The 21,484-nt window shown below is 31.8% G+C and overlaps 1 protein-coding gene across 1 annotated transcript in view; it reads right to left on the minus strand.

The window, feature by feature from the left end:
* The window catches only part of LOC137933517 (fibroblast growth factor receptor 3-like), a 163,452-nt gene that overhangs the window by 31,225 nt on the left and 110,743 nt on the right, over positions 1-21,484 (minus strand). The window lies entirely within an intron of this gene.

Consider the following 21,484-nt stretch of genomic DNA (forward strand, 5'->3'; position numbering starts at 1 on the left):
AAAACCAAACAACCTGTATATTTGTTGCCACATAATATATTACATTTTGACATATACATAAACAGCAAAAGGTTCTCATCTAACTATGAGTATATTATGAATTTAGTTGTACAACGCTATGTTACCGAAGCGGGGCCTTGTTCTTCTCTCTATTGTCTAACTAATGGTATCGTTGTAATGGGAAACTAATACCGCATAATTATTTAAGTTATTCGCTGAAAATTCTCTCTGTTTAGTTTTGATGTAATTATAGATTATTGTGTGGTATTTGTTTGTGAACGGCTTGTCATTGACAATAGACCCGAGGTACATTTCTTGTTGTCAAGCTATCTTGTATTGTAATGATAAGGGTGTATCCAGTGACACACCGAGCCGTGATCTTCTTTGACTAACTTTGTGGTATCACAATTCAATGTACTTTATATATTGACCCGAGCTGAAGTTTCGGAGCGAATACTCATTTACTGTAAAGAGTTTTGGGCTAAGTAAATACGTACATGTACTTTGTAATACAACTGCTTAGTCGTATCCTAGCTCTTCACTTAAAGACCATCATCATCATTTATGCCATAGAACATCTACTGCTGGACATAGGCTGCCACTTTATATTTTAAATAGTAGGAGTTAGACGCAGGCTGTATTCAGCGTCCTCCAAGGTACTCTTAACAAGGTAGTCTGTCCAACTTGTGGGTGGACATTCAATGCTGCGCATGCTGATCCGTGGTATTTAGAATCTTAAGACCCTGCCAGCCATTTGTTCTACACGCTATGTGGCCTGCAATGCCACTTCATCAAGCCAATAAATTACCGCCTAGCAGTCAATAAATTCAAAATTACTCAAAATTATTAAGAATTTTTTTTATTAGAATAATAAAGAGACATAAATAAAACATAGAAAATAAACATTATATGGTAATTAAAAGATGTATATCATATTTAATACTGATCATCCTATTGTGAACGCAGAAAAATACTAAATAACAAAAATCATAAAATTTGTTGAGTCTTTCGTGAGTTTTTAATGTATACCACTAACACAACTTTGTTTTACATGCACAGATTATATATTTAATTATTTTATATCCGTAAATATATAAACTTCAACTTTTCCAATAACTTACACGGAATACGTCGTCAGTTTTTATCTCACGGTAATTAAGTTGCATATTATCTTATACCAACACGCCACTCGCATACAAATTCGAGTTTTGACCGTTACAGTATTCGTTATTACACAATCATAACTTTCTACATGAGACTCACTCGCGTCTGATATATTCGAATGTCGATATAAAATTAATACGATCTTGCAGCTTTTACTTACATTACTCAATAGGTTTTTTTTTTATTGAAATATATAGTATTTTAATCAAATATTTGCGCCTTATACATATGTATAAAAGATCATACTAATGCATAAATCATTTTCTACAAATTACTACATTAATATGGGAATATTTAAGCTTTAAATTATAATAATTTTGTAAAGTAAAGATGTATTTACACATTTTTACGTCATATTTTCGTTATACTGTCGCATTTCAAAGGAAAAAATAAGTTAATGTACCATATTTCAAAATGATCATTTTCATTATTGATTAAATGTCGATCTAGGTATCTATCTGTCTGTATATCTATTTATCTATAGATCTAGCGTCCAATTAATATATATCTTGAATACCCGTTATCTTTAATAGCCGTTAAAAAGATAATTTAAATTTGCAGCGTAAGCTGTCAAACGCGCGAATTTCAAAGCGATCTATCAAACGCGTGAAATTTTAATATTCAATATATTTTATGAAAATTTTCAAGTTTCTGCGCATATTTATAAATTTTTTCCCATACACGTTCGGTTGTATAAAGTATTAGGAAATTAATTAATAAAAAGATGAATGATATCGTTAAAGTGATTCCCAAGTTATGGCTTAACTAAAGAGACATATGAAAAAGGGACATATTTTCTATGATAATTAGGAAACTTAAAAAATACTAATGAAATCGATAGTTTTTCTCAAGTTATGGCGTGTATACGGGAAAATCTGTACAAATACAATAAAGCATTTGTTAATCAGAATATAAAAGTATATTATTGTCAATAATTACTAATATTGTTAAGAATATAATTTATTTAAAAGTCGCCATAAGGAAGTATAAAATGTAGTCTATGATCAGAGAAACAAAGATTGTTTATGTCTTATTTTATTATTATTTAGAGAACCCTTTAATATTATTTATTTGTTATATTAATTTACTAACGTTTAAGTATAAGCTAGCATAATTACGGCATGAGCTGTGTAAGCCTGCAATAGACAAATATATTTAAATTTGTACACTGTTATATGAAACTAATGTAAACGTGTGTTGCGTTATGTTGATGAAGTACATATTTAAAATAAATAAAATAAAAACTTGAGGATATATCTTAATTAAAATAAACATGACTGACAAGTCTTGATATGAGTTTTTAATATCAAATAAGAGAAATAAAATTTATGAAGTACGCTGTTTCGCATGTTTTTACTGTCTTCTCATTGTTTTCTTGACAAATATTTTTTTGAGGTTTATGACATACATTTGACATACACTTTTACATGAATTTGTGTTTTAATAAATAGCAGCAGGTATTGCTCTGTGTATTGGGTACCCGTCTGAGTTTGTTGCGGCTTTCTTATATTAAAGTGCGTTTGAAACATTGTAGCTTCAAGCTGAATGATACCATTATACAGAAGCTTAATTTAATTCTAGTATGTATCAATATTCAGCAATTCTAGAATTTTCTTAATTGAAAGATAGTAGGAATAAATTAATATATATATATATATATATATATATATATATATTAAAAATATGGTATAGTAATGGGAATAAATTAATAAATGTATTAATAATAAGAACCAGCTCTAACGTATTCAAGAGTTTTCTAAAATGTACATGGCAAACAATATAACATAAAAACAAAAAAATATATCAATTAAAATGAAAAGTACATGTTTATACTAATAAATAACATGTTAGCGCCGTCTTTGGTTACATCGTGTGAAATAACGATGACAATTATCCATGCACTTAACGTCGACAGATAACTTTATATAAGTAATTTTAAAATTACGCAATCATTATACCATTGTTATTAATTGACGTATTATATAAACAAGTTATCATTGTTATGTTTTACTTTCTTATTTTAACGTAGAAATGAATTTGTGGGGCCATTAAATCAGCTGTTAGGACGTAGTACAAAATTTGTTTCTTTTTAATTGACCTGCATTATAGCACAGTGTTCCTATTTTACTTTATACATCAGAGTTTTCCAACCATTTATGTACTATGCTCCACCTTGAATCCTCATCCTTCTTATTTTAAGAAATGAATTTGTGGGGCCATAAAGTCAGCTGTCAGAACGTAGTACAAAATTTGTTTCTGTTAAAAAGATCTCCATCATAGCACAATGTTCCTATTTCACTTTATAGATCAGTGTTTTCCATGTAACATATATAATTTTTATATTAAAGCGAAAGATTTAAACTCGTGTCGAGTCAATTTTTAATTACCCATCTTAACAATCAAACTGCCCACCACTGGGGCGTAGGCCCCACGTTGGGATACACGTTATAGATCATTTTTAGGTGTGGACAAGAATTGCCACGTTTCATGGAATATTGAGATTCACAAAGAATATTTATCTTTTTGTACAATGGCTTCATCGCAGTAGAACGAAGTATTTCGCTTTGTATTTTTAAGGTTATATGTTCAACTTTGTAATTAATTTTTCTATGCTAGTATATTGCTTCAATAATGTCTTTTAAGCATACGTCAATGTAAGACTCAACAGACCACTAGTAATTACTAGACTGAGATGCAATTCATTATTATTATTATAATGCTTTTAACACGTTTTAATGGTGTTTTAAATCAGTTGATATAGCAATGAAGTACCGGTGTATGATGATTTTAAAAAGAAATATATATATTTTTAATACAAGAATTACGTATTTAATTTACTACTAATTGTTTGATTTTTTTACATATTTATAAAATTATCAATATATGTTGTCACGGAACAAAAGAGCTTCTTGATCGATGTCAGAAGAAATCAATTTGATAGTAACTAGTATCAAGTTGAGTTGCACTGTAATAGAATGATTCTATTAAAAGGTAAGATGGTTCCAAGCGCGCTTCGGTCTGAGAAAAGATCACAACTTTCATAATATCCTTATTACAGTAGTAGAGAAATTTATAATAACTTCACACTATAGGATTCTTTAATAATTTATTAAATTAACTTTTTAAATTAATAGGACGTAATTAAGAAACATTACACATGTGTGTAAAGTATAGACTTTGTTACCAGTGTGTTGTAAACTCGGAATCGTGTCCAAAAAGGTTTTATTGCTTTTAGTTCCATCGTCTTATTGTCTCAAAATATTTGTATTTCGAACACAAATTAGTGCTATGATATCATCGTACCGATCTTACAATTCTGTCACGTGGTCTTTTATCTTTGACTTGATCAAATGCGAATATACGAGAAGCAATAGTAAACTACACGGTTTTCACTATGTTAAATGATAGCTTTTATCAATGGCAACGTATAGATATGTACTGCAACGTCTCATATAATGTTTGAACTAATGTTGTCTATGTATTTTGTCTCCAGTAAAATTTCGTAAAATTGTGATTCTCGCTGAGAAACGTTTTATTATAATAACAAGCCCATTAATTGAATTTTTATTTGGAAAGGAAGGCCTTTTTAACAAATTGTCTAAATACTACATTTTCGACTATTTATCGACGTCTAAAAATAAATACATCAAGGCATTTGTATTGTGACGGGCGATGCTAATGTGCAGACACTATTTGCAATCTAAATAACCACTGCCGATGGTTCCTCAATAAAACATAGAACGCAGCGTCTACAGAATTAAAGATTTATCGGGGAAGGCTGTACAAATTCAGGCCATTGCTTTCTTCTTCGAGTCCTTATTGAGACTTCATTAACTAGATTCGATTAGAAATCCAGTAGAGGCCAGCATGCGAAACCACTGATTATTTTCAATGTCAATGAATTTTAAAGTTCCACAACATGTCTTAAACCCGCCTTTTATTAAAGGGATCGGAAAGTAATATCGTTTCTGTGGATATATTTTACAGAAAAACTGATTAATTTTTACCGCTCCGGCATTGAAAATTTGTGTACTAGATATCAAAAGGTTTTTGATAACGAAGGTGTGAATTTAACTTAAGAAAGAGACATTACTTTCCGGTCCCCCTAATAAATATAAAATTTATTCAAAAAGTTTTAGTTGATGAAAATATGTGGAATTTGGTTTGAAGACTCAATCAACTCAAATAAAATAATACAGAAATTAACGTATAATTGATTAAGTCTTAAATTATATTGTTTATCTGTATAAATTTTAGCTGTGTTTCTTTGTAAGAAAAATTGCATATTATTATAAAAAGCTGTCGTGTCTCGTAGCTGGTAGACAAAAGATCCATATCAAATAGCGGCAATCTCTCTCCTATCTGTCTGCGATCAGTAAAAACGAAAAAAATAACACCTTAGCGTTACAAATTAGAATTAATAAAAAATAAATAAATAAACCGTTTAAACATCATTGGCAAAACATGGGTAACATATAGAAATCGATACGTTTTGTGCTTCTAGCTGAGATGTTACAAAGGTTCACACGATAATGTTTATTGACGTGAATTAATTAATAACATATTGTTTGTTCTATTAGGCAATATGTTAGTCGCGCGTGTGTATTCGTTCTTTGCTACCACTATTGTACATTGTACGAACACTTATAAGTGTGCGTTTTGCAAAGAAATAAGAATTCAACTTTACTAACTTAAACGTAATTAAGTTGTAATGATGCACCATAACAATTTATGCAAATCTTATTTTAATTATATTAGGCGTTCCGTGAAAACGTCGCTTACATAAGTTGCATGTACATTTGGTTATCAAATAATATATATAAATAAGTAAAAGAACAATTAAACAAAACAGGAACTTAATTTGGATAATTGTTAAGAGTATTACTATTAGATGGACCGGAAAATAATGTCATTTTCTTAAGTTAAATTCACACGACTACATTTTAATCAAGTTTTTATATCTAATCAACAATATATTTACCTTAACAACTACCTTTTGCCATCTAGTATACAAATTTTCAATGCCGAAACGGTAAAAATCAATCGAATTTTCTGTAAAATATTTCGAAAAAACGACATTACTTTCTGGGCCCTCTAATATATACGATATAGTATATGTTTCAAAAGGATGTAAGATGGAAATTAAGTTAAAAATCTATGGTACATTGAGAAAATTCGATGTTTCTGAACACCAACGTAATCAATGGAATTCTTACGGCTGAAATGATAAATGTTATTTAAAGGAATAAGCGTTATAATATTGCATGCAAAATTTAAAATTAAAAATGTACACATATTCAATGTATCAAATTTTAAACTCGCTGCAATAAAGATTGTTGCTTCTTAATAAAACAAAATAGATATAGTAATTAATATTTAGATATAGTAGAGTAGAGTGGTAGTATAGTGGTAGAGAACTAGGGCTTGCGATCGTACGTCGCGGTTCAATTCTTCGGATATTATCTTATGTATAATAAAAACTTTGTGCATTAATTATATAGGATTGTCACTGTTTACGAAAAAGTTTCCAGAAGATGGGCAACAGCGTACTTTGCGTACCATATTATCACACTACAATCGTCAGCCTGGCTGCCTAGCGTAGCGATTATGGTAAATCCCCTCTTTGATATCTTTGGGAGAGGCATAGGCCTTGCAGTGAGCGTCTATGGGTTGAAACGAAAGACGATGACACTTTAGATAACATAGTATTACTTAACATCTGTTTAAAATATCTACATGTGTATGATTTAGGATATTTAAACTTCGGGAGAACTAAAGTGTAACTAAAATGTTTAAAAAATTTGTATAAGCTGCGCATTATTTATACCCGTAAAATAAGTGAATAAAGTGGATCATCAGATACCCCGTACAACAATCAAAATTTAATTAAAATAACAAACAATTCAATACACTAATCAAAAATAATTTCTCTGGTTTAATTAATTATATACCCAGCAGAATAAACAATTTACTGAAACAAAACTTTTTAATAATAATCCTCAATTAACCAAAACTTATTTTGGTGGTATTATAACATGAAATTTATAATTGATTTTAATAAATTACAAATAACTTTTTAATGAAAGGTAACATTGCCTTTTACAAACACTGTTGAACGAGTTATATTTTCTCATATTAAAAGTTGAGGCAAACAATACTGAAAAACAATCGACAACCATTTTAATTTTCTGTAACAATTTTCTTATATAAATAATGTGAAGGTATATTGCTTCATTTATAATAGGTATTTGCTTCCAGAATTAATAAATAACCTAATCTCAATATAATAAGATTACTACATATTAAAAACAATTATTGTTTACTTTTTGTTTTTGTAGAAATTGTCCTGCCAGAAGTTACGAGTGTTTCACATTCAAAATAAAAATTCAAACACATTGTAGAGTGATCACTTTATATATACACTAACAACGAAAAAACGTAGCGAAAGGCTTTAAAGGTTTTTGCTGATAAATAAGTTATATAAGTCCTTATAAGCCCCTTTCAAGCCTTTACACCTATAACCAGTCACTTTGTACATTTTTTTAATGTCGCGTGTTATGGTGGCCTATTATCCAAATTGCAGTCATTCATTACGCATCAAAACAAATTACGCAAGCATTATTTCCATCCAGTTGAAAAGGCGTCGAAGCTAGTAAAATTACTATAACAAAATAAAATTTTGACAACACCATGAGGGGAATACGGGATTATTTTCAAGTAAACAGTGCGCTTTTGAGTCGTTGATTATACTATAAATAGTAAGCTGGCACCGGATCGGAACGCTGATCTATTGAAAAGAGACAGTAAGAAATTCAACAATTGCTCTTTCAAGTGAAATTTCACAATTTTTTTAATGTATACATTATTATATCAATTACCTAAATGAGGTGACGAACCAAGTTCAACGCATTACGATCAACTAAATACTCTTGAATGCTATTAATATGACCTTTTTAATAATAAATTTTTAATTTTAAATTTAAGACTGAGAATCGGAAGGTCTAAGATATCATGTGGAACTTTATTATATATGTATATATCCAATGATTACCCGTATCATAAAAATAAAAGACATGATACGCTACTAGCTTTGAAGTCACTGTTTTATTCGTTGTTTCGTCAAGTGTTTTATGAAAATATTACATTTTTATGACATTTTCAGCTTTGAGATACTAATATTAAGTTGAAGGTTTACTATATAGTTGTTTACTAACATACCCAACTAACACCCATTAAAATTATACGTGATGTAATAATGAAGCAATTTGAGTGTCTTGTAATCATGAAAAAGTATGTATGTGAACGTTGTTTCGGAAAAGTTTCACGATCGAATACAGATTGAATTATATGTAAATCTGTTCGTATCGCAGATTTTTAAATCGTAAAAGCGAGCAGGCAAAACAAAGAATGCCACAAGCGCCGTTCGAGACGCATGACTTGAGAATGGTTGCCTAAAAAATGCGAGAATTCCGGAAAATACTTGTTACTAAGAAATTGTTGGTAACAATAGAAATGAAAGCATGCGATCATAAATCTTATCTGTGGTCGTGTTGCCGCGTGCACGCATCTTGATTGCATTGTATACGTTATTTTGAATAGAAATTAAATTCATTAAACCTAAAATTAGCGCCTGAAGTGTTATTATAATATACGATACACTTATAATATACGATACGCACACTCGATGGCAAGAGATAACTCGCTATATTACCCGCAAATATTCCAAAATAGAATGCCAGTTCCAGTGCAAGAAATAGCGTAACAGGGTGATTAAGTTTTTATATAACTAGGATATGCAAACTCCTTGGTAATCCGAGCTATTTTTCGAAATTTGAAATTTCGCAAGCCGCAATTGAAAACGGATTTGAAAGATGCAAAAGTGTATTATTTTTATTACAGAAGATATATTTATTATTAAAAATTGATACTGAAAATTCTTCAAAATTTGATGTATTATGGCGACAGCACTCTTCAGTAATTATGTTTAATAGTTTGTTAATTAAAATCGGTGTTGGAATTTCATTAATTTTATGGTGTGATAAAATTGTATAAAAAACTATAACATACTAAATATAAATTTAAATATTGAAAAATTCGACAGTTAATCGAAGTCAAAAATAATTGTTCAATGTGGCGCTAGCCGCAGGTTGATCACCCCTGTTATGTAACATGTCAGGATTTTTTCATTTGTGTTATTTTCTCTATATGTTGTTATTATGTCTAGTTCAAGGAATTAAGTAATTTTCTTAGAGTAATAGATAAATATTTGTTAACGGCGTCCACTTTAAGATGTGTTTATTGAGCGTTTGCGTTAGCTGAGAATTGCCTATTGCCACTTCTGTGTTTGCGAAGCCTGCGCTACTGTGTCTGGTGCTTAATACCAGAGTCCAAAATGTATTTGAATTACCAGCATATATTTGAGGTCGTAAGTTGAATAATGTTTACAAGTTTTACATATTGTACAGAGAACCCTTCTGACAAATATCTTGTATATTTTGTCGTCCTGTGTTTAATGAAACAACGAAACACACAATATTATTATAAACATTACAATGATGAAGCTTATAACAAATATGCGAATAACATGTAATAATATACCACATATTTTCTATTCTATCTTGTTTAAATCACTTGTAGTAAGTGGTCAGATATACAATTACACCGACAAAGCAAAATATACAATAAAAAGAGGTCAATAACTACACAGAACTAAATATAAATAAAAAAATAGTAACATATAAATTGTAAATTTATAAATTTTGTTCACTCCTGTCTTTTTTTTCAATCCATAGACGCCTACTGTAAGGCATAGGTCCACCCCAAAGATATCTATTGGGGAATATACCATAATTGCCACGCTTGGCACACGAGTTGGCTATCTCAGTGTATTATTATGGTACGCAGGGGTTGCTGCTGCCCATCCTCTTGAAACTTACTAGCAGTGGCGATTTACATAATTAATGGAAAAAGTCTGAATTATATGAGGCTGTATCATGGGACTCGAACCTGTGATCTACAATCGCGAGTTTCAGTCATCTACTACTGGGTTATCACTGCTTCGCTCCTTTTCCCGACGACCAATTTTTTTCTTTTTTCATATGGTATTTTGTACAGTAACCAGAATGTCTATTTATAAATACGTAATTTATAAAAAAACATCGGTCTTTTTACATATTTACCACTCATATTTATGTACTATACATATAAACTTAGTACTTTGATTGTTTTGTCTATTACCTAACTTTTATTCTTGTCAATATAAGAATATTAATTTCCTTTTTATCCACAAGTTTATTTGTTGATCAGGGATGAGAAAACTAAATATTATAGGTTATATTAATATTTATAAATATCACGTAATTTATTTTGAAACAATTAAATAGATTTAAATAAACCGACTTTTCTTCTTCTTTATTTCTTTTAGCTGATAGGCCACTGTAAGGTATAGGCCTCTCAAAGACCGCTATGACGACTGGTCCTGCACTGCCCGCAACCTTAAGTAAGTCGACGGCCTATTAATAGGCGCCTACCCGCGCCACGTCTACCATAGGTTGCACGAGCAATGTGCCTCACCCACTGCGGCTTCAGAAGAGCAATTCTTAAACCTTCGTTGGTGACTTGGGTTTTCCTGTGGCTCATTTCTGATTGGATCCCACAGCGAAACTCCGAGTATTTCTCTCCATTGCTCTCAGGGTGACCTTGAGCTTTCTTAAGAGGCACACCACCACGTCTTGGATCCATACACTACTGGCAACACACATTGGTCAAAGATCTTCTTCTTCAGACATGTGATATTTTGGAAATAAGAAAAATACACGTGTAATAATTTTATTATGTAGTACAATATAAAATATTTATAGTATAATAGTATTTTTTTGACATCTAAAAGTGGAATATCTTATCACTATCACAACCGAGAATGGTTTATTATATTATGGTAATTATTATTTTTGTTCGTAGGTAATATAAGCATTATGAAATTGAGAACTTGAGTCTTGATAACTACTCACGCCTTTCATGATTTACTTAAAATTTTTCTTCAGAGAATCTATACACGTAATATGCACTGACAAAGAAACGAAAAAGACTGGGAAGGAGCCCACGCATCTCATTAAGCCCGTTTCATAATGCAATGAATCGTTCGTAAATACTTCCCTGTGCTTCGGTACCACGATGTCGGTACATAGACATGTTTGTCTTTGAAATGTAAAAAAAAACCGAGTAGTGCAAGAATGCGTAATTTTAAGTGCATTCATACACACACCTGTCTACTTCTGTTTACTGCCTAATGTATGCACATGCGTTAACTTTTCCGGAAGAATGCATATTGACGCAGTTTCACCGGAGTGTTAGCATTGATGCGTTTCAATGACCCCGTTGAGGTAGGTCATTGCAATTGTAAAGTGTTTTTATTTAAAGCATTTATTTATCATTTTTATAAAACTTACAGCTAGATTAAACAATAAAAAGCAAACATAAATTTAACACTATTTTAAAGTTTTCATAAATATATAATAAAATTACACATAGTTATGCTGTTGGCAACATAAATATAAAATTCTGTAAAAATTTTTGTCACCGCAGACTTGACGATCTTCATGAAATACAAAAGAAAAAAAATGTGCAAAATAAACAATGAACGTAAAAAACCTTTTATCTTTGAAATAAAGCTCGTGATAATAGTTAAAAATCGTTTTAATATAATTTTTTCTTTCAAATAATGGCGACATGATTCATTATAAGTGAATAAGCTTAGCGAAGATTATGGATTTTCTGAAGGCAATTTAAAATATAGGTGATGTACAGTATTTGCCCAACCGTCATGGTTATCATTTCAGCCTTTGGACACCCTCAAGTGGACATTGGCCTTTCATATAAATGTACATAAGTAGCGGTTGGATCCAGCTTTTTCCGACGACAGTAACAAGTTTGTCTGTTCACTTTGTCGTTTGAATCCATAGGTGATCACTGTAAAGCATTGGTCTATACCAAAGATATCTATAAAGTAATACCATAATAGTCAGGCTTGAGTTTAGGTCACGATGGCATTGTGGTATTATGGTACGCAGATGTTGCTGCTACTCTTCCCCTGGAAACTTATTTGTGAGCATTGGCTATTCTATATTTTAAATTAATAAAGTGTTAACTATGTGTTCTATAGGTAGAATATATAATTAACACTTTATAAATATTTATGAATATATCCGGAATATATTCCGGAAATTGAACCCGCGACCCACTATCGCAAGACTCAGAGTCCTCTACCGCTGGGCAACCGCTGTTCAAGTTCACATTGTAGATGGCATTATCACGATCGTTAAAATTAGATTTTGCGTTGACAGTTGTACTAAAATAGTTATTACTATGAGACTATTATAAAATTAATTAATCAAAGGAGCATAACGAAGTCTTTTTCTTATTTCCTTTTATTTATATATTTCGATGATTTTTTTGTACGAATATTTATATTGATCTAATTTTTTTTTTCAAACAATCGAAATATCGGAACAATGATAGTTCAGCGGATAAGAACTATTGATTAAAATCATTATAATCGTTCGCGTATTGTTTTATATATAAGGTCGCTGGTGCTTTAACAATTATGACATGTATGTTATACTCTATGAATGAAAACTTGTGTGATAACAGTGCGGTCACTATATGTCTTGTAGCATATATAACAAGAGATCGAAGAATCGAATTCTAGTTGACTTCCCTTTAGCCACCCTCGTATCGGTTTGCTAAATGCGTAAAAGTGACAGTTTAAGTCAAGTTCTCTTAGTACTTTAATGCCTAGAAACATCCTTAAATATATGCTTTAACAATAGAGAGCGAAATTCATTTTGGTGAACATTCAAAAAACTTTACGGTAATATATTTGAGGGTAGAGTTCACGCTTTTATGTAATATAATTCTTGGGGTTCAAATTCAAATTGGAACGCCGATTTGAACTCGCAAATCATTAGTGACGTGGTCGCTGCTATTGTGTTAGTGTTGTGTAAATTATAAATAATCTTTGTACATATGTGAATACAATTCCTCGATCAATCTTGGCTATCATATTTCCTCCCAACATGATCGGGAGGTTAATTCCAATCATCTGCTAAACACGTATACTTCATCGAAGATCAGATACCGCTTCAGCAGTAGATCATCTCTACTCACGTATATAAGGATAGGTCCCAATAGAGTCTCTTAAAGTAGTTCTGGACCTTATTTACTTTCTAAAGAGTTTTATGCTAAGCGCCTTCAGAGCACTATCTCCTCAAACTATATAAAACTGTAAATTTCAAAAGGCATACAGCTTTTGGAACGTCGGATAGTGTTCTAATAAAAAATAACTTCAAATAATCCAAGGTGAAAGACACAACAATTGTGACATTAGGAATATGAATTAAAATACATTCAAAGCATATTTCGTATATTGATTGACGGTAAGTGAAGGTTAACGATATGTTTGAACAAGTTATTGGAAGGTGAAAACGAACATATCTTTTCAAGTGCCGGCGTGAAAGTTATACTCACGTCGCCGTTCGTATGTGAGTTTATGATGCTCGTAAATATATTTAGTTATTGTTTTTAAATGTATAGAAGTTTTTTTTTTACAATTAATCCTGTTTATCCTTTGTCATTTTCAGTTTCACTGGGTTTCAGATGTCGAGCGCTGAAGACGCTTAGTCTATATCAGGACCTTCAACTATATAACATCAGATGCTACGTCAGGGTTGAAATTATTTTAATTGTCTGCCAATAAGTTATATATTCTCTACTTAAAAGCTTTTATACCTATAACCAAATCCTCCGTATTTTTGTGATTTTTATACATTTAATCGTACGACCGTCAAAAACTACTATTTTTTAGTTGTAGTTTCATAAAGTCTTTATCATTGTATAGCGTAATAAATAATGTTAATGATCTTTCATTTAACCATATACAATAGACAAGGATAGAGCGAATTATTACTACGTTTATTTACATCGAGAGAGACATGAAATATTGCGTTGTTTATTTTAATGATCGATTGACGACTTTATAAAAAATACATAACAGACGTTATACGTGAATATTTTATTGCAATTATAAATTATTTAGATCATCATTTTAAAAAAGGAGACCTGACTTTTAGGTGTACAGAGATTCTCTGTCTTCATTGAAATAAAAGACTGTCGTGTGAAGTAAACTATATGACTATTCCACACGGAACGCTATTATGAAATGCTTGTATTAATTAAGGCTTTATTTAGCTTCATCGACATTCAGCCCGCGGAAGCAGGAGGTCTGCGTGTTAAAAAATTTACTCTGGATGATCGTATCATAGTTACATCGAAGACATACGCAAGAAGAGGGACTATACCTGTGTAGATGTATAGTGTTGCGATTGTAGTGGAGTGTAAGTTGTGCGAAGCGAGGAGTACTAAGCGGTCGGGAGTGAAACAGGCCTCTCCTGACCGCCTTCACTTAAATGCGGGCTAGAAGGACGTGGCGGCCGGTGTCATGGGTATTTGTGTGACGCGTGTTCGGTGTATCGTGCCTGACAGTGGCTCGATATGTGCGCTTGCATTGATAAAGATGCATAGCTATTTCCATACTACGGTAATAACATGATGAAAGGTTTTAGTTTAAGTTATTTACAGTCGCACGACACACAAGTCAGTAAGTTAAAGTGAACGACGTTTGTCAATGTTATTCACTTTACACGTTACTCGAAGTCTATGTCTAGAACTCGCTTATTCACTCCTCTCTTAAAGTGAAGTGTGGATTAACAATTGGGCAAAAACATATGTACGTTGTGTAGCAGCTACATCGCATTTCAAATGTATCATGTCCACTGTTGGACATAGGCCACCTTCATAGATATTGCAAAAAGACCGGTATGCTTATAGTAACATTGTCGTCGTCGTTTCAGCCCATAGACAACCATTGCAAGGCATAGGTCTTGTCCAAAGATATCTATGGGCTATACCATAATTGCTACGCTTGGCAGACGGGTTGTTAATTATATAGGATTGCCACAGCTCACAATTTATTTTCCAGAGGATGGACAGCAGCGTTCTCTGCGTACCATAATACCACACTATTCAATAATTTAGTAATAACTGTATGAGCAGTGGTAGTCCAATGGTAAGAAGTGAAACTTGCAATCGTAGAGCGCGGGTTTGATAGCCGGAATACAATATGTAATTGACACTTAGTGCATTAATTACATAATACATCTGCAATCGCCAACCCGCCTGCCAAACATGGCGATTATATTATATCCCCCATGGATATCTTTCTTGGGGTCCGTACCTTGCAGTGTGTCTCTAAGGACTGAAATAACCAATGAAGGTAATAAGCTAACATTTTTACTACTAGCACAAAATGAAAGCGGTGCAAAGTAAATGATTAAAGAAAAAACAGTTCAATGAATTCGCCTTGCAGGTATTTATTTAATATCAACTTGACTTTCTTAACATTTACTGTTGACATTTCGTTAATACAGGATATTATATTTGCAGGTACTTTCTATCGATCGAAAGTGGTTCAAAATAACAAGTCGAGTGACATGAATGTTTTGCATTTTGAAATGTTATGTAACTAATTGATTACCGGTTGATTTTGAGTTACATTTCACGTCTGAAACCAAAATTACGTCACATTGTTGTGACAATATTTGTTATGTTTTAAACATTAATTATACCAATTTAAATTTACGTAAGATTTTTGTGTCAATTTATTAATTTATTTATTTTTATTTAATATTCTTCATTGTAGATGCTAGGATACATTTAAATAGTTACATATTAATAAAAAAAATACAATGGGCGGTCTTATCACACGAGACAATCTCTTACTCTATTTATAATTGAATTAATTTTTAATTACATCTCTTAGGAAAACTTTAACTTTGGGAGTGATTTTACTTGTGTTTATTTTTAAATAAGTTTACTAATATTTTAAAGCAGATTGTTATGACAAACGTCGTTTCAGTTCGTTCAGCTTATAGGCGTCTACTGCAAGGTATAGGCCTCACTTAAAAATATCTATGGGGTTGGCGACAGCAGTGTGACATTATGTAAATAATGCACAATGTGTGAACTATATTAGACTGTATCCCGGGAATAGAACTCGCGACTTACTATCACTAATCTTTAGTCACTAGGCTACCATTGCTCCCACAGTTATTATAAAAAAAAAACTGTAAAAGGGGCCTGATACGTTTAAGAAAATATAACGGATATTGAAGCTTTTCTTGTTTTGTAGTTCGCTTTGAGCTTCGTGCATTTGACAGTTCGAAATGAACTTCGCGCGTATGATTATTTACGCGCTTCAAATTTATATTGAAGCATAAAGGCTCAGATCTGTATTTATCGAAATAATGTTAATATTCAAAAATAATGAACATGGGACACTGAGTTTACATTCATCTTGCTTTGGATTAAAAAATGTATAATATCAATATTTTTATTTTGGAAATATTGGCCTGGAAATTAATATTATGTTTTGAAATAACTTTCTTACTTATTAAGGTGCGAATTTATTATTCGTAGCTAAGATAGAACAACATCTTCCGGATAAGCTAGATAGAGATAATGCTATTCAGTTTTCATAGCCGCACAACATCACTGTCAGAGGTAAAAGCTCCCGATGCAAGAGAAAGTGGCCCAGAAAGCGAAGTTTCCGACATGCAGTTGATACGGCCATTTATTTTATTAAACAATGTTCACAATACCCCTATACCGTATCGGTATAAGTATTAAGGCTTCCTGTATTCGAAGTGTACGCCGCCCTGACTCACGACTTCGGATAAAGCTGGTGATACACTTAGCTTTATTTAATAATAACTTTACCGAGTTATAGATGGTTGTGTACTACAGTTTATTTTTTTGGTCACGATCTACGCTGTTATCCTATTGGCATTTATAGATTTCTGGGACTTGAGGTGACAGATCGTGGAAGGTGTTTAGCTCGAGGGCTCCCTCGGAAACGTGGGCTTGGCCCATTAATGCAATATTACCGTATTGGAAGGCTGCCAATCTCTTGGATTGTTTAGGCAACACGCTGAGGGACATAGCGCAAGACGAGATCTCAACTTGGACTGTCACTAATTAAATATATATTTGGAGACTATAATGCAAGAGGTAATGACTATTTTCATAGTTGGTTGTTATTACCTGGCTAATATTACTGCCACTTCGAAAAGCGTTAGCACTGGAAGAAGAAGCAGCACGAGAAGTTCCAGCTACAATTGGATCTAGGATGATCTCGAGCCTTCGAATACTAAACCTATTTGCAGTTATTAAGTTCTAGGTTACTAATATATCACTAAGAGCATCTATTATATAAAGTGACTAGGAGGAAGTGTCCCTAAGAGAGAAGATCGGCTTGAGCTGTTACTTGAATCGCACTTGGCGATTTTATTCGAGGTTTGCTGAGTCTTTTACTATTATGACGTCTTGTAGTAAAAGTTTATTAGTGGAGGCCTTTCGGTTGAAATTATGCCGATAATGATTGGTTTAATACGACAACAAAAATTCAATATCAAGTATCCTCGAGTGAAGATCTTCGTTTGAATTGAAGACGTGTTGCGTTAGAAATATGTAAATTAATTATTAGCATTTAATACCATTTAAATACACGAATTTGATTAAAAATATATTGACTTACGAGAGAAAAAGTTTTATAGTTTTAGATAAGAAACAATTTAAATAAAACATTGGTTTTATAAAATTCGGAAATGAACTCAGTGTGACCCCGGTCTAACAACCAAAGCATGTGTTTCGTACGGACCACTCTCACTCTCGACCAGCCTGTGTGGCTTGTTCACACACATTTTCAATTTTAATTTTAAACAAAACTTAAACTTGATTTTATAACTATAGAGTTCACATTTGCTTGTGGTCTTCGTTATTTATTCAACATTACGCAACGGGTCCGCGTATAACTTGTTCTTATAAAATTTGTGTAATAACCCGCAGAGGAGTCGCTTTGTATATTATCGTCTAAAGTAACTTTATAAGCGTTGAATAATTTAGTAGTAAAAGTGGACTTTTTATGACATCAATATTACGGACGCCCATTGTTGTCCTCGTAACGTTTAAAGAGCTGTACATTCATTGTTTAAATTTCTTTATAGGCGTGTTACAGTTATATATATATATTGTAAACAGCGGTCTTATCGATATAGTTATTGACTACTGTGATTCAAAAGTAAGGTGAAATTGTCATTTAAGACACCCGGACAGGAATGCATGTTATTTTTCTTCGTAGGTTCGAAGTACTGTCTATAATATTTGCCAGGTGTGTTTTTGACAAAAGTTAGAATATAGTTTGGCTCAGCCCAGATTTAAAGCTGGTGGAAAAGTTTATTTTCATGAAAATGAAAATATATCTGTTGAGAAAAATTTCCAAAAATTGATTACGATTTTAAGTTATTTATTTATATACGAGTATATACAAAATTCACATTGTACCTTTTAAATTACTTTCTATAAGAACTGATTAGAAGGAAAACCAAAAACCTTCGCATAAGTTTTGAGTTCGATTGATGTGTTTAAACGAGAAAGAAAAAGACCGGACATACGGCAATTAATTAAAAAGGATTGCGATTGAAAGCCTTAAAGCAATTACGAACCGAAACCTTTTAAGCTTTCTGGTGTTAACTATATTGCGGATAAACTTATTACAATTTTAACAGTCTATTGTAGTTACAACATGCCATTCCTTGACCTATATTCATTTTCCTATTCACTACTTTTTACTCTTTTATGTATGTAAATAGAGTAATTATTTCCTAACATTTGAATCGCTCACACAGAAAACAAACTGTGTTAAAAATTTCGCTTACGTATGTAGTAAATACTTACACAGGTTTATTAATTATAGATATCAAAGCATTCGAGAGGTGAATGTATAGTTAATTTTTTATCAATTTAATGCATGGTATTCCCTATTTAAAAATAAATGGTTTTGGAAATAATAATAATAATTTAATAAAAAATAGGTTTTCAAATTTGAATTAATACGTAATAATGTAAATTATTCTTTACTAGTTGTCCCTGCTGAAATTTTACTGCCCAGTAGTTGTGGTCCTTTTGCATTTATATAGAAAAAAATAATGAATATAACATATTTCGAAGTGATCACTTTATACAGAATGATTGGGAATAAGTGTAAAGGTTTTACCCTTTCAAGCTTTTACATCTATAACTAAACGTCTTGTATTTAAATATCTATTACAAATATGTAAATTATTTTCGAAATTTAGGAATTCGAAATACAAAAATTTAGGCAAATGTAAATAGAAATGAACATTGCTGAGTAAGTACAGTCGCGAACAAACACGATTAATTCTTTTATGTATTAGTGTATACATTTCACGTAATGGTAGCCGCTATTCCAGCTCTGAGCAGTTCTAGAGATAATTAATTATTGTTACTACACACGTCCGAACAACTTTATTATGTTTTTGTATTAATAAATGTAATAAAACATTGTTTATTACGTTTTTAACGGTTTTAAAACAGGGTATCATATTTTAAGCATTTTTTTTTAATTCATCAATGTCATTTTAGACACAAAACGTCAACTCCTGGAAGCTTTTTAGCTTCCCTCACAGAATTTTAAAAAGACGAGTTTGAAACAACCTATATCGTCGCTCTACTGCATACATCCCAGGTTGCGTTTTCTCAAAACTTTACCTCATCTTCATGATAAATGTTATAGCCTACCAGAAAGCACAAACATTTAACCAATAAATTCTTGTGCTTCTATAAAAAAAGCATAAATAAAATTGTATCTTGGTTTACAACGAAAAAAACTCAAAAAAGTGAAACTGGTTTACAAGCCGATGAAAAAGAAGCTAATGGGTGTCACTCTAAAGGACCGAATAAAGAAGTTGCTCAGTAATCAGAGTATCATAGACATCGCCCTTGGAGCGGTAAAAATAAAATGCGAGCACGCCAGTCGCATAGATTGAAAACATTATTCATTGAGAAAGTGCATGCTCTAACTACAAGGCTAGAAGAGGCTATAGAGGGCCAAAATGCGATGGAAGGATGGTGGGCAGCATGGACCTCTTACTCTTACTTCACATGAAGGAAAAGTCTAGTTAAGTTACTGTAAACTTATAATCTAACTAGAGTAAATAGGTTTCTTCTAGGCAAGCATTTACCATCTTAGACCACGTCATCGTTTAACATCAGGCGCGACATAGATCAAATGCTTCGTCTATAAAGGATATAAATGGCTGCAAATACGAAAGTAAGGAAAAAGTTATATTTTCTATGAGTTATTTGTAAAATATACTATTTAATAACATATAATTGTACTAAGTGCCTATTAATTATATTATAAAATAAAACAAAGAAATGTGATAAATCAAAACTGGCAAAGTTACCACAATGACTATTCAAGGAGATTGGTTATAGGATTAAAAACTTGAATGAGTTAAAAGTATAGCACATTTCTCCAATCCCCGAGTGTAAAATGATAATTTTGAAATACGTTGCATTAGTTTTTTATTGGAATGCGACTGGCCAATAAGTAAAAATTCTATAAGCTATAATTATTAATAATTATCTCGTAATAAGAATTCTTCAAATGCTTTTTGCTAAATCATTTAGTTATTTATTTGCAATGTATTAATTGACAACAAATGACCAGCTCTTTAAAGCTATTACACTTATAACCGAACGATACAGAGAGATATAATGAACGGCTTGCACTCTGCATTTTGGATCGATCGTTACGTATACCCCGGTATGAATCACTGTTTACGTCAGTGCATTTGAGGCAAATTAAACATGTCCCAATGTACGCGGAAATTGCAAAAGACAGCATGTAGCGTTATAAATATTTAATTGTGGGGATTCTTTCGCTTTGTTACGTACGATGACGTTACGTGGCGGTTTTTCGATCTGCCCGCATGGACATAAGCAGAAAGCCGTTTATATGATAATGGCGGTCTCGATGACCATCTCACGTCAAACAATGTAAGTTTACGGTGTTATTACATTCTCATTTATGAGAAGAGATTTAAGAAGAATAATGTCAAATGTTATGTCAATATGGACATGTGTACAAGATTCTCTAATTTTAAAATACGAATCAGCAATTTTTCTTCTTCTTTCCATAATTTTTTAATAATCTCCTTTGTTGGGGACCTCTCATATTATATTTTCAGGCTATAATTTTTTCAGTTAATGTTTTACTTAAAGTTTCCTCTATTTTCTTTCTTTACATTATCTTTCGTACTTTTTCTTACCATCATAAAATCTTTCACTTCTTTTGCAATCTTATCATCTTCTCACTCATCGCCTTTCATCCCTCTACTTCATT

The sequence above is a fragment of the Battus philenor genome, unplaced genomic scaffold, assembly GCF_028537555.1.
Source record: "Battus philenor isolate CCGP_79_NKW_IND1 unplaced genomic scaffold, ilBatPhil1.0.hap1 SCAF_13, whole genome shotgun sequence".
NCBI lineage: Eukaryota > Metazoa > Arthropoda > Insecta > Lepidoptera > Papilionidae > Battus > Battus philenor.